Source organism: Sapajus apella, unplaced genomic scaffold (assembly GCF_009761245.1).
Source record: "Sapajus apella isolate SASKATOON/1434 unplaced genomic scaffold, GSC_monkey_1.0 scaffold1532, whole genome shotgun sequence".
Taxonomy (NCBI): domain Eukaryota; kingdom Metazoa; phylum Chordata; class Mammalia; order Primates; family Cebidae; genus Sapajus; species Sapajus apella.
In genome coordinates this window covers 1-14,515 of record NW_022438458.1, presented here as the reverse complement: position 1 = coordinate 14,515, position 14,515 = coordinate 1, and the positions used below count along the sequence as shown (strand labels likewise).

Here is a 14,515-nt window from a genome sequence, read left to right as displayed (position 1 = left end):
TCCTTTTTTTTCTTAAATAAAAACTTTATTTCTTATAGTAGTTTTGCATTCACAGCAAAACTGAGAGGAAGGAACAGAGATTTTTCCATGTACCCTCTGCTCCACACAAGCACAGCCTCCCTTACTGGCAACATCCACACCAGAATGGTCCCTTTGATGCAAATTGCTGAACCTACATTGACACGTCATTGTCACCCAGAGTGGAAAACTTACCTTTTCAGATCAGGAACAAAACAAGGGTGCCTACTATTATCTCCTTTCCTAAACAGTGCTCTAGAAGTTCTAGCCAATGTAGTAGTATAAGAAAAAGAAATAAAATCTAAAACCTAGGGGGGAAATCTGTCTCTTTATTTACAGATGTTATGAATATGTATTCAGAACATGCAGGAAAACTTGCAGATAAGACATTAGTATTAATAAGAGAGTAGGGTTCCTGAGTACAAAATCTGTACATAAAAATCACTTCTTCCCACAGCAGAGATATTATTAAAAAATTAATCCTATCTCTCTAAGCAATTAGTGCTCAATGAAATATTATAATGTCTGTGATAGTATCAGAAAATATCAAATACCTCATAATAAACCCAACATAATAAGTATAAGACTTTTGTGAAGAAAAGAATAAAATCTATTGAGAAAATTAAGAAATCTTTAGAAAGTTCATGGATCAGAAGAAGCAATTTCTAAAGATGTGATTCTTTCTAAAATTGATGTGAGCTTCACTGCAATTCCAACAGGTGATTTTTTTTTGTTTTTCTTTTCTTGCCTCAATATTGATAAAGAAAAGAATGGGAAATTAGACTGTACAATTATTCAATTAAATACACAATTATTGAGTAGTGAATTATTTTCTCCATCAATAGTAACTAGTGGCAAATGCCTGTAATGTCAGCTACTCTGGAAGCTGAGGTGGGAGGATTGCTTGAACCTGGGAGGTTGAGGCTGAAGCAAGCTGTGATTATGCCACTGGATCCCAGCCTTGGTGACAGAGTGAGACCCTGTGTCAAAAAACAAAGTAACTAAAGGATTTGTTGATCAACTCTGGTGTTATATTTCTCAAACGTTATGATAATATAACAAACATTTTAAAAGTTTCTTTCTTTGTTCTACCACTTCATATTGAGATGCAAAGGATATTATACAAATGAGTATATAAAAAGTATATGCATATGTATATAAGTTATTAATTATGTGGTAATTTATAATTGGGCTTCCTAGAGTGACTTGACTTTCTGACAAGGTTGAATAATTCCTGGTTTAACGGCGACTGTGAGACATGGAAGTGTAGATTTCCCTTGTGTGTTAGTAAATATTTGAAAAGAGTAATGCCAAGTGTTTGGGAGTGTGGGAACCAAAATAATGCCTGGCTAGTTACTAAGTCAGTTATGAGCAACACTGTATCTTCTCTGTATTTGTTAAAATGTTTACTCTGAAATGACATGGAGCTTTTATTGCTTTTTCTTTGTTGCCAGGTACTTTATTACCAAGGTTGCCATCAGAACCAGGAATGACATTACTCACTATCAGATTGAGAAAATTGGTTTGAAAGATGCTGGGCAGTGCATCGATCCCTATATTAAAGTTAGTGTAAAATGTAAGTAACAATTTATTTTTTTTTTTCTTTTGGTGGATTTTATAATGCTTGTTTGGGACCGTTGTTTTGGTGGTGGGGCAGGGAGTCTTATGTGTGTGACAACTTATTTCAATTCATTCTGTGATGAGACAAAGTCCCTGGAAGAGATCATCACTTCTTCACTGAATACTTCTGAGAGATTTACTTGTTTTCTTATTTATAACTTACATTCAGTTTTGCTTTTGAGTTTTTCTTTGTATATATCTTTTTATTCTTAAGATTCTGTCTAGGGTTTTGACGAGACATATACATCGTCTTCAACAGCAGACTCATCCTTTAGGATACAGGTTAACAGAATATTTCTCACCTTCCAAAGTTATGTAGGTTTGTTTGCAAAGCCCAGTGTTCTGTTATCCCTTTCCTTCTGCATTAGGCCCTCCCCTTCTTGTTCAAGAGCGAGTTCTACATCAGAGAGTCCTACAGAGGTGGATGAGAATCAGGCCTTAACTAACTCATCAGTGAAGACAGGGAGCTAGAACAGATCCATAGCATTCATGCTCTGAGTGTAATCCTGTGGAGCATTCAACAAGTGAAGTGCTTCTTATCATTCACTATGTCACTATGATTAGGAAGCATGATTATTCTTAGGATTTCTTTTTTTCCTATCCAGTGTGGCAGTTCATTATTTTTTAAAAACAACCTTTTCACTCTTTCAGAGAGAAACCACATTGGTTGAATTCTTTCATTGTTGCCATTCATACTTTATTTATAAGGTACTTAACAGTCTTTTAAAAACAATTACTGGAAAATTAAGAATGAAGTTGTCATACTTATATCCAGAAACATCTGCACTGGTAATCCAAGTGGTTTACTTTAATCTGTAATTTGAGGCCAGTAAAGAAACAGATAGGGCTGAAATCAAATGAAGAGAAGTTTTGTCAGTCATAGAAATAAATTCAGATTCAAAACTTTATTAGTACCAATTAAAATAAAAAGGAACTGAGCCACAGAGAGGGATTATTATTCACTAATGCTGTGAAACTTTTACTTCTGATGTTAACAGTTATCAAATATATGGCCTATTGGAAAGTATATATATTCTACATTATAGTTTGATAGGTCATTTACAGAACTGCTTATCTCATTCAGGAATGTACACTGTAAAACAAAGTTATTTAATGATAATGTAGTAGCTGTTAGGTTACCTTTGCATATATGTTGAACTAAAACATGTTTTTGTAAATATCTTTTAAGAACTGAAACAATCAAATGAACTATACTGTTTTAAGGTCTCTAAGACAGATCTGTTGAATAACACATAAACACTTGAGTATTCATTAAATGAGTCCATGTTGAATTTGATTAAACTGGAAAATTCCTGGATCCAGGAAATTAAAACCATACACAATAACTTAGTGTTTTGTCTAGTTGGTATAAAGCAGGTTATGTTATAACAAATATAATGAGAATTTAGATAATACGTAAAAATGTATTCATTAATGAAAGGGTTTTATTGGCAATTCTCATGTCCATTTTTGGTCCTTTGACTTGAATACAGCAGGGGGATTCTGATAATGTTAGATATAAAGGCCTTTCCAAATTATGCACTTCATCAAGTTTGGAAATTAGGGGTAGTGGTCCCATTGAAGCATATTATTTACATTTTAAGTTTTTATTGCAGACAAAAATATAGTGGCCTATTTCCTAAGGAAAACAAAAAGCTATCATCCCTATAAAGGTCTTCCCTATAACGGTCAAATTGTGTGTTCTGCAAGCTTTCTTTTGTACCTGATTGAGACAGGCTTCCTCCTTCCCACTGCAAAGTCACCCATCCCTCGCTCAGCCCCTCCAGTGCCTCTGTGGTCACCAGCAACTCTTCAGGTACCTGCTCATGCCAAATGCGTATTTCTCTTAGCCCAAGAATTTCCTCTCCACTTTCTCCCAGCATCCTTATAAAATGTACCTTCTGTAGTTTGCAGGGTTTTTTTTGAGACAGTGTTTTGCTCTTGTTGCCCAGGCTGGAGTGCAATGGCAAGATCTTGGCTCACTGCAACCTCTGCCCCCCAGATTCAAGCTATTCTCCTGTCTCAGCCTCCCAAGTAGTTGGGATTACAGGCATGCATGCCACTATGCCTGGCTATTCTTTTTTTATTATTTTTATTAGAGACAGGGTTTCACTACATTGGTCAGGCTGGTGTTGAACTCCTGACCTCAAGTGATCCACCTGCCTTGGCCTCCCAAAGTGCTGTGATTACAGGCATGAGCCACCATGCCCTACCTAGTTTGCAGCTTTTAAGTCTGCATATTTGAATGTTTCTAAAGAGAAACATTTTCTCTTTAGATCTGAATGGCATAGACTTAGCTCCTGTGCAAGATACTCCCGTGGCTTCAAGAAAAGAAGATACATATTTTCATTTAATGTGGACATTGAGCTCCAGAAGAATGTTGAAAAATTAACCAAAGGTTTGTAATCTTAACTAATAATTGACTTATTTATGGACAGAATTCTCATCTTATTTGTGTTTGTACATATGTTGGACGTAGCATAGGTATCTGGCAAAAGTAAATGTCACATAGTGTTTATTGATTTCAATAAAATATACATATTTTTAAAATGTGGGAATTAGGAATTGGGTTATCTACTTGTCTAGTAACACTGTTATGTAGTAAAACAATCTTTTATAATAGAATTTTATTGTCTTTACCAAGAAAACAAAGTTTTTCACACACTAAAGGTCTGGGAGAAGCAGCAGCTCCCTAAGGCTCCCTGATGATTAAGTGTTGAGTATTTCTAGTATTTGGTAGAATGATAACTTGACTTGCAGTTAATTGTTAGGAAACAGGAAAGGACAAAAATTTCTGAAATAGTGAGATTACATTTCCAAGTGCTGTTCTTAGGATTAAATACTTCCCCAGTGAGAATTTCAGTGTTCTCCAAAGAGGTGGCTTCAGAATCCCTTTATCACCTGAGGATTCAGCTGCAGTTTCTGAAATTTTCAAGCTCTGTAGGGTATACAAGTGTCTTTTGAAGTGACTGCCTCAGCTCCTGAAATATTTGATATTTCACTTCTCAAGTCTGGTTCTGCTGCCTCCTCTGTTCCTCCACTTAAAAGACCTTTCAGTGCTTCTGTTACAGCAGTGGTCCTCAGAATATGAGCCCTGGGAGAGCAGCAGCAGCACTGGAACCTTGTTAGGCGCCAACCCCAGACCGCCTGAATCCAAAACCATGGGGACTGGCCTAGCACTCTGTTTTAGAATGCCCTCTAGGTGATTCCGACATACACAAAAGTTCCAGAGTGGCTGTGTTAGCAGACTGTGTATGTAGGAGTGCTTATTAAATATTGCTGAAGAAATATCATTTATGAGTATGTCTTCTCAACAAAACTATTGATTTGTTTTATTTCTTTAATTCCATTGCCTTAAGAAATGTTTGTGATGTGGAGGGGAGAAGGTGAAGTATTTCATTGGCCAACTTTTCTGTTTTATTACACTGCATTCTTTCTTAATGGCTTGACTCATCAGATAATAAAAGTAGAACTAGATTCAGAATTGGACTCTATTCAATTTTCTCTAGCTTCAAACTTACTGTTTACAGGTGCTGTAGTTTTAACTGAGATTAGTATTAATGAACATACTTTCATGTTTACAAACATTTGAACTTAATCTTCCCAGGATATTCTTATTTCATATTTTGTTCTTTTTTTTTTTTTTTTTTTTTGAGACGGGGTTTTACCCTTTTTACCCGGATGGTCTCGATCGCTTGACCTCATGATCCACCTCCCTCGGCCCGTTTTTTCTTATAATTAGCATGATGAGGGACACAGGAAATATATTATTTACAGGTGATGCAGGTTAATAATTTAACTTCCTCAAAATGATGGTAACATATTTGAACTTTAGCATTGTTTTCAAACATGACTTTATTTTCACATTTATTCAGACCTCAAGACACAACCATGAGGAGGAGATGGGTTTCCTAGCTGAAAAGACTCTGCTATCTTAAAAATCTCTGAGGTTTTCTAATGACAAAATGCCTCTGTGATTCTTGTGGGAGGGAGAATAGAAGCCACCATTTGTAGAAATGACAAGGTCACACACCTAGTGAAGAGATGTTACCAGTAACCTAACTATTGTAATCCTTTCAAGCATGTTGGAAGTGGATGGCTGAATATGCCCATCTCTCCCTCACCCACATCCCAGTGTCTCCTGAGCGATTGGTTTTGCTTTCCCTTCCCTTTTTGTCATGTGACATGCTCCATTTGGACCCAAGTGCCAGTGCTGTACATACATTTCTAAACATTGCTAAACTTCTAGTGACTTGTGAGTTTTGTCATCAGTGAAAGTATTGAATGTATGTTGTCTTTGAAAGCCAAGCTCCTACCCTCCTCTGGTTAAGCAGCATTTAGAAGTAGTCATTAAAGAGTGAGACTGATTTCCTTCCTTGACTTTCCATGCCTTCTTTAGAAATTCATTTTTCTTGGCCACATTGATGAGGCAACTGATTTCTCTTTTTAGCTTTTTTCTGAAGAATAGGGGGAAGAGTTTATCTGTTGGACTTTGGAGACATACAACTGTCTAAATTTCTTTTCTTTTTTCCCAAGACAGTGTCTGACTCTGTCACACAGGCTGGGGCACAGTGGCATCGATCATGGCTTACTGCAGCCTTAATCTCTCCAGGCTCAGGTAATCCTCCCAAGTAGCTGGGACTACAGGCACACACCACCAAGGCCGGCTATTTTTAAAATTTTTTTGTAGAGGTTGGGGTCTTACCATGTTGCCCAGGCTAATTCCAAACTCCTGGGCTCAAGTGATCCACCCACCTTGGTGTCCCAAAGTGCTGGGATTACAGGCATAAGCCACCACGCCCGGCCAGAACTGTCTGAATTCTCATTATCACTTGTTCATCGGAGGAGAGGGGCAGAATAAATAGACTTGCTCTTTGAACCTTTGTCTTCCACAGCATTGTCTTAACACAAACATGCAATTCCAGGAAAAATATCAGAACAGTGCTTTGAATACTGAAAAAGTTATTAAGAAAAGAGGTAGCATTTTACAGCTGAACCAGCATGTGATTTATTTTGTTTGAATTCCAAAATACCCCCAAGATTGAAGTTTTGAGTTTTTGCTTTGGGGTAAGGGAAATGATTCAAGCTTAACTTTTTTAGGAACTCTTTTAAATGCATTTTCTACCTAAGGAGTTTCTATGGGTATTGCAGTATCTTTGTTTTTCTATAATATTTCATGTTTTATAGCATCTTGTGATTCTACCTGTGTACATAACTGTTATACATGCTTGAGGCAGTCTAGCTAAAGAAGTTTTGCTATAATTGGTAGAAGTGGATGATAAGGAGACATGTCACTCTACTCAGATACAGAAGAGTTTGGGGTGACAACCATATTAAGTTACTGTCAAATCATTGAGACTGGCACAAGTTGCTTTGTTAAATTATGCCAGCCATAGCTGTTCATATGCTTCTGGTGATCAAAGAAAATGAATTGACACACCAGTGGTTTATGTGGCTTGTTATAATTCTTTAGGTGCAGCTATCTTCTTTGAATTCAAACACTACAATCCTAAAAAATGGTTTACCAGCACCAAGTGTTTTGCTTTCATGGAGAGGGATGAAACTAAAGCTGGGCCAATTGTAATAGAACTGTAAGTGATGTGCATATAGAATTAGTACTAATTTGATGGTGACTAGTTTATCTTTCTTCTTAATATACCATATCCAGTATTTAACCCTGGAATAATTTAGTATTTTAAGCAATGGTCTTTCTGTTGTAATTACAGATACAAGAAACCCACTGACTTTAAAAGAAAGAAACTGCTATTATTGACTAAGAAACCACTTTATCTTCATTTACATCCAACTTTGCACAAGAAATGATCCTGACATGAAGAACCCGAACTTCTGTGAATTTTACCACTCAGTAGAAACCATCATAGCTCTGTGTAGCATATTCACTCTTCAACAGGCAGGAAGCAAGCCGCATCCAGACCAGCAGGCCAGAGGGAGTCCTTTGCAAACCTCTACCACAGAATCAAAGTTCAGCACATCACTGATGTGTAAGACTCCTTTGGATACAGGTATATTGTAGATTTTGAAACATGTTTTTACTTTTCTATTAATTGTGCAATTAATAGTCTATTTTCTAATTTAACACTACTCCTACCCTGCTTCCTGGAACAATACTATTGTGGGATGTGCTCATCTTCAGACTTAATACAGCAATAAGAATGTGCTAGAGTTTACACATCTGTTCACTTTTGCTCCAATATGCTCTTTTGATTTAACTTCAAGCTTTGGGTTGATGTGGGTAAGAGAGTGTCATACTGCTTTGAGAGGAATTGGACCAATTCTGCTGCCTAAGAAGGTCTGTCTGGATATTTATAGGCTGCTCCTCCTAAGTGGCCTAAATTCACCCTGATCTGACAGTTATTTCTGCTTAGAAAGTGTGCCTTGGCCAGATCAGTATCCCATAAGGGAGTGTTCCCTAGGTTGTAGCTGTGATTGTTTCCAGATGACCAGATTGTTTTTCTGAAAGTGAGCATATTTTTAGTCATGTTGATTAGCCATTCTTCTACATCACATTATTACTCTTTCTGATGATGATTCTAGGGTTAGTATTGAAACCATCTCAAAAGAATTACAAATTTTTAGATGGGTTTACAACATCTTCTAAATAATGTAATCTAAAAATAATTGAGGCAGATGCTAACGAGATACTGCAGGCATAACTGCTGTTTTTCTGACAACTGATTGTGAAACCTTAAAACGTTCTTATAGTGAGGAGTGCAAAATCTGGAAATATATTCTATTTTTTATATATAGGTAGATAGGATCACCATTTATTTCCTATTTAGATATACTGACATTCATTCATATGAAAATGAATGCAGGTCATTATCTTACTATAATTTGACTATTTACTTTTTACTTAATTGGGCATAAAGAAAACTTTTGTAGTACACATGAAGTGGATATTTGATACACAGAACATTAAGATTTGTGGTGGGCTTTCTGTGGGTTAGATGTAAAGCCCACATATTTTAATATTCACTATTTTAAGTGAGCAATGCATGAGGGGAATGCAATGTCAGTACCTGGCCTATTTTTAAACTAGTGTAATCACCCTAGTCATACCATTCAGTATGTTTGCTTTTTAAAATAAGTAACCACAACTAAGTTGTTTTAGTCCTTGCACTTCAAGAGATCTAGTTTTTCTTTCAGTTGTCTGTTAGGTCCATTCCATTTACAACACGGTTGTTCATAAAAACTATGTGAGCCTGAAAAAATTCTCAGCCAAATTTCGTCTTGTCTCTCATCTTGGTTGGATTAATTCCAAATCCTAAAATGATTCAGTCCACAATAGCTCTAGGGGATGAAGAATTTGCCTTACTTTGTTCACTCAGTTCTTAAGACGGTGAGTTGTCAAATCCCTAGACTGTAAGCTCTTCAAGGAGCAAGAGGCACATTTTCTCCATGTTAGGTAATGTTTCTGAGGTGCTTGGCAGCACTCACTCTGTACCCTGTGGAGTACTCAGTACCTTTAGTTTGATGTTGCTGACAAGACCTTAAAAACAGTCCCTTAAAGAAACCCATTAAAATGTAGCAAAAACGATGTATTATTTTGTCTCTTTTCTCATAAACTATAAGATATGTATATCAAAGTGATAATTTATATGAAGCATCTGCTATCCTTCACATAATTATGGTTTATATGAACTACAAATACCTTTCATCAACATTAAAGAAGCTTAAATTTAACACTGTGTGATTAGCTGAACTTTAATTCAGCCCTGAATGTAACAAAAAAAATGAGGGATTGCCTTGAAGTTGACACAGACTATACCACATTCCACAAATTATTTAAATTTACTTTCCAATGAAAGAAATCAGCCACTGATGATATAACTACAACTAGAGTAGAAATGTTTTTAGGCTGAATATTGCTGCTTTAGAAATAAGTCAATTTTAGCAACTAAATCAAGACACAATTAGTTGGCGATGACTGTTGAAAGAGATTAAACTTTAGAGATGGAGAAGTTACTTGACTGAGGGATGATACTCCCTGTACCATCTGCATATTGGCAACCTGCTTGGGCTTTGCTGTACAAATGCTGCAATCAGGTGGATGTGAGAGGAAGCAATTATGGACTGGTCCACAGCTTCTCAGATAAGCTACACTGGAATCTTTACAGTTTACCAATTCCTCAATGATATCAGATACAGAAAAATCACCAAAAAAGACTTTAGAGGGGAAAATACTCCAATTTTGAATTTAAAAAACGGATTTAATTTACCTTTCCTACTTACCTTCCTAGATGGCATAATCTACATTTAAATGACATTTAAAATTAGAAACTGGCTGGGCTTGATGACTCATGCCTATAATCCCAGCACTTTGGGAGGCCGAGGTGGGCAGATCACCTGAGGTTGGGAGTTTGAGACCAGCCTGACCAACATGGAGAAACCCCATCTCTACTAAAAATACAAAAAAAAAAAAAATTAGCCGGGCATGGTGGTGTATGCCTGTAATCCCAGCAACTCAGGGGGCTGAGGAAGGGGAATCACTTCAACCTGGGATGTGGAGGTTGAAGTGAGTGAGATCGTGCCATTGCACTCCAGCCTGAGCAACAAGAGTGAAACTTTGTCTAAACAAATGTAATGATAATAATTAGAAATTATTAACTTCAGCATTGTTTTGTGTTCTAAAGAGATTGACAGGTAAACTGAAAAGCTGTATTTGTGACTTAATCTTATTTTACATGGTTAAAAGTGGCCTAAGCCCTCTATGGAGTTTTCCTCTTAATTTCTATTCTTGTATTAAGTGAGAAGAAATACAGACTGAATTCTCTTTTCCTGAAGAATTCATATATTCCTTATGAACTGTGAAAGAGTTGTCTTCTTTCAAAGGTCCTTATCTTTCTAAAGTATCTTCAGTCATTTAGTACAAAGAGAAAATTTTGTTTCATGTCAAAGCTTTTGCTCCTTTATACAAGGTATTAATCGATTAAATATCAAAATAGTGACAAGTCATACACTAAGTTTTAAAAATATTATATCATAGAGCTTTAAAGAATGGAAGAACATAGCCTAGCAATTAAGGAAAGTATCAGCCTTTTAGGATTGTAATCTAAATCTTAAAACTTCTTAAAAGAAGTGCTATTATTACTGTATTTTAAATGTCTGAAGAGTTCTTAGAAACACAGTTTTTAAAGAAACATTGTTTTAAAGACACTGCGTAGTAATGGATAAGACTTTTAAGTATGGTGCAATTCCAGATAGTTAATGATTTTTAAATGAAAGCACCAATGTTTAAATATTAATTTTGGAATGCGTCATCCTCCCTTCCTCCCAAAAAAAGAATTAATTTCAACCCTTGGTTGTTGACCTACGGTATGTTGTAAGCCTCACAGCCCTACATCATTATTTCTCATGGCATTATACTTTTCCAATCTTTTTATTATATTCCTTGAAAATCAGTGGCAAGGTATGGGAAAGATAAGAGACCATACATTTTAAAATTTAAGAGATTTCAGTGTTTTATGACACATCGTTTTCACGTTTCTGTTGTGCACCCTTTCTACAGGAATGGTAAAATCAATAGAACATCAGGTCAAACAACTCTTGCTACTAATGTAAACTCACTCTCTGAAAACCATTCTCAAATAGACATTGAGCGTCATAAAGCAAGCATGTGAATGCTACACAAGTGGGAACCCCCTAACTTCTTTGAAATAAAAAGACATCACTTGTAGAGTTCACAGGTGAATGAGGGGAGCAGCCGGAAGTGTGCAGCCAGACATCATCTTCAATTCTGGGAGACTGAGTTTACATGTTTTCCAAATGGCACAAGCCTCCTAACAGTCCAGTGAATCAACAGACACTTCAGAAATATTAATAAACCACTTTTTATGAACTATTACTACAAAGAACTTCAGCAAGAGGGGAGAGAAAGTTTAGTGACCTTTTAGTAAACATTTTTAGCTTAACAGTCTTTGGGACCAGATATTTTAAAAAAAAATGCTTATAAATGCCATTGCTCCATACTCAGCTGCTGTACACTAAAAACAGGATGATGGAAATACATGTTTTTAAAGCACTTCCACAGGAAATGTTCATATTTTTCATGACATTCTAAATCATTTAGCAATTACAATGCTATATTAGCTAAAACACAAGTGTTCTTTATTGCACATTTCAAAGTAGTAAGGATGCTATAGCTTAAAAGGTGATTTTTATTTAGGGAAGAAATGACATTTCTGAATTGTTTGGCTCAAAAATGCATACTGCCAAGGAAGCTTAGTTCTAACAACAGATCTTTTAAAATAAACTTGGATTTTGAAGCCAATGAAATCCTTTACTGTAATGAATAATGTACAGTCCATTTTTTCTCCAATGAAACATCAGAGGTCATAGTTATGAGCTCTGCTTTAAAGCCGGTGAACAGTCCTGACTAGTGCTCTGAGAGGCAGGAGAAGGCTCATCTCTAGAGCATGTTGGCAGTAAGTCTCTTGTGGCAGGTAGTGGTGGTTAATCTTTGGGAATATGGGTTGGGGATGGTAATTGGGTACCAGGAATAACGTACTCTCTTGGGCCAAGAGGACCTAAAGGTATAAATGGTGCATGTCCTGGTAAAAATTCCTGAGGGCGGAGTGGCAGGTCCCATCTTCCTGCTGAAAATTCTCTTAAGCCTAGTGGTGGACGCATACCAGGGCCTGGAAAACAAAAATTATGTCGAGTGAATTCCTAGGAACATAGCTAAATTAAGATGATGCCAGGTATGTTAATATAATCAGTCATACTTTTTTTTTGTTGTTGGAGGCAGGATCTTGCCTGTCAGCCAGGCTGGAGTGGAGTGAAGTGATCATGGCTTACAGAGCCTCAATCTCCTGGGCTCAATCGATCCTCCCCCCTGAGACTCCGAGTAGCTGGGACGGCAGGTGCAAACCACCACACGCAGCAAATTTTTGTATTTTTTGAAGAGACACGGTTTCACCATGTTGCCCAGACTAGTCTCAAACTCCTAGGCTCAAGGGGTTGACCTGCCTCAGCCTCCCAAACTGCTAGAATTACAGGCATGAGCCACTGTGCCTGGCCTGTCATCTTTATCTTGAGATAGATTTGTACTTGAAAGTACTATATACCATAATGAGAAGACAGACTAAATATGGCTTCATACTACTGGATGTTAAAAATTTATATAGTAGCTCAACAAGTGCCTAATATATGTCATAAAAATCAAGGTGCTTTCCCTGCTGGAAAAAGCCTTCCAGTTTGATCTAATTAAATCAACAGCATTCATTAGATAGCAGTTAAATTCTACCTTCTCTTTGATATCTCCCTCCTTCGTATTCCCCAACCTGAGGGTTGAGGGTTTTACTTTTCCCTCTCTAATTTTCTGTGACCCACTGCTTATGCTTCTGTTATGAGTGATTAGAAGCTTCGTGTTGTAGATTGTGTATATCTGTGCCCTACAGCACATGATAATTAGGGGATGTGTTTTATCCACATTGCTATCCATTGCAGAACCTAGTACACAGACAGAGATGTTCAAAACACATGTGTTGAATATTTCTGGCTTTCTATAATAGCCCCTTTCCTTGGTCTGTTAGAGACAATTATTCCCCATCTAATCACAGGTCATTATGCAGCACCCTTTCTCTCTTAAGAAACTTGGGGAGAAGTTACAATGTACTCAGTCAGCTTCACCGCTGCATTGCAAAGCCCTACAATCTCAATTGTTTTAGAAAGGAATAGAGAGAGAACATGACTATGATTTACAAGTTAATCACTACTGTTCAGATCATCTTACCAAAGGGTGGAGGAATTGGCCGAGGCCCGAAAGGTCCACAGAACTGAGGCAGTGGTCCATATCGAATAGGTGGTGGTTCAGGGCCTCCCATGAGGGTGCTCATACGAGGGGCTCCTAGGAAAGGAGGGGGCCCTTTTGGAGTCATATCAACCTGCAGAGTAGAAGCAATTGAACATTTGAAATGCTCTGGTATGACAGACGAAAGTATCAACAACAGTAAAATCTAAAACCAAGGAAGAAGATGTAAGGCACTTGTCCGAAGAGCAGAATTAGTGCAACAACTACTGCTCTCATTTGTTCCCACTGACAGCTTAGAAAGGTTGAAAGTATGGCACAGGAGTGGACACTTTTGCTATAATCGTATTATTGCTTATATCTGCACGTGGAAGGGAAAGCAGAGGTTATAACGGGAAGTCATTTCTGACTAATACTATTTCTAAGGCAGTCACTCCCTCTGCACATCCCTCCCGTCAGAATAATTTCCAGATTTCGAATGCAGAGAATGAAAGGGAATGAAAAATCAATTCTCTACCATGTCATAGCAATTATTCTGAGTACACTCAACAGGCCTTACGAATGTTAGCTAGAATTCTCCTATCTCTAAATCTCTACTAGGACCCTCTTGTTCTAAATATACAGGAACAGAGGCACAGAGAGTATAAGATAATTTGCTGACAGTCACACAGCATGTAAGAAGCTGTGCTGGAATTAAATGCCAGGTTTGAGTCCAAGGCAATGTTCTTTCCACCTCTATATCTCCTCCCTAACAAAGAAGTCTCTACTGTCTTTGAAGTCTACTGCAAAGGGGTCTTGGGTCTTATACAAGATGCCCTTGGATAAAAAGATTTCTGAAGAGTTGTGTATTCCACGAGTAATGTGCTGGAACTCCAAAGTATGTCCCAAGAGAAGCAATGTTGCATACACAAATTACACAGGCACACTCTATTTACCTTCATTCACAAATAATACCGCCTACTATGAGACAATGACTAATCATTTCCTATGCGAAAGTGGTTTGGAAACTCTCAGTCATTAAAATAAATGTACTTTGATTTCACTACAGAGAAGTATGGTAAGGTGTCATCAGAGGACTTACCAGCCTTAACAGCTAAACAAGTTACA

General features: G+C 37.1%; 1 long non-coding RNA gene and 1 pseudogene across 1 annotated transcript; one reads left to right on the top strand and one right to left on the bottom strand.

Moving 5' to 3' along the window:
• Nucleotides 1-1,293: 1,293 nt before the first annotated feature.
• Nucleotides 1,294-7,461, top strand: LOC116546854 (annotated as a pseudogene).
• A 4,283-nt stretch (nucleotides 7,462-11,744) lies between these two features.
• LOC116546853 lies at nucleotides 11,745-13,462 on the bottom strand. The gene is made up of 2 exons (XR_004266863.1): nucleotides 13,394-13,462; nucleotides 11,745-12,296 (listed from the first exon to the last, which is right to left on the bottom strand). It is a non-coding gene; the product is annotated as an uncharacterized LOC116546853 (long non-coding RNA).
• Between the last annotated feature and the right edge of the window lie 1,053 nt (nucleotides 13,463-14,515).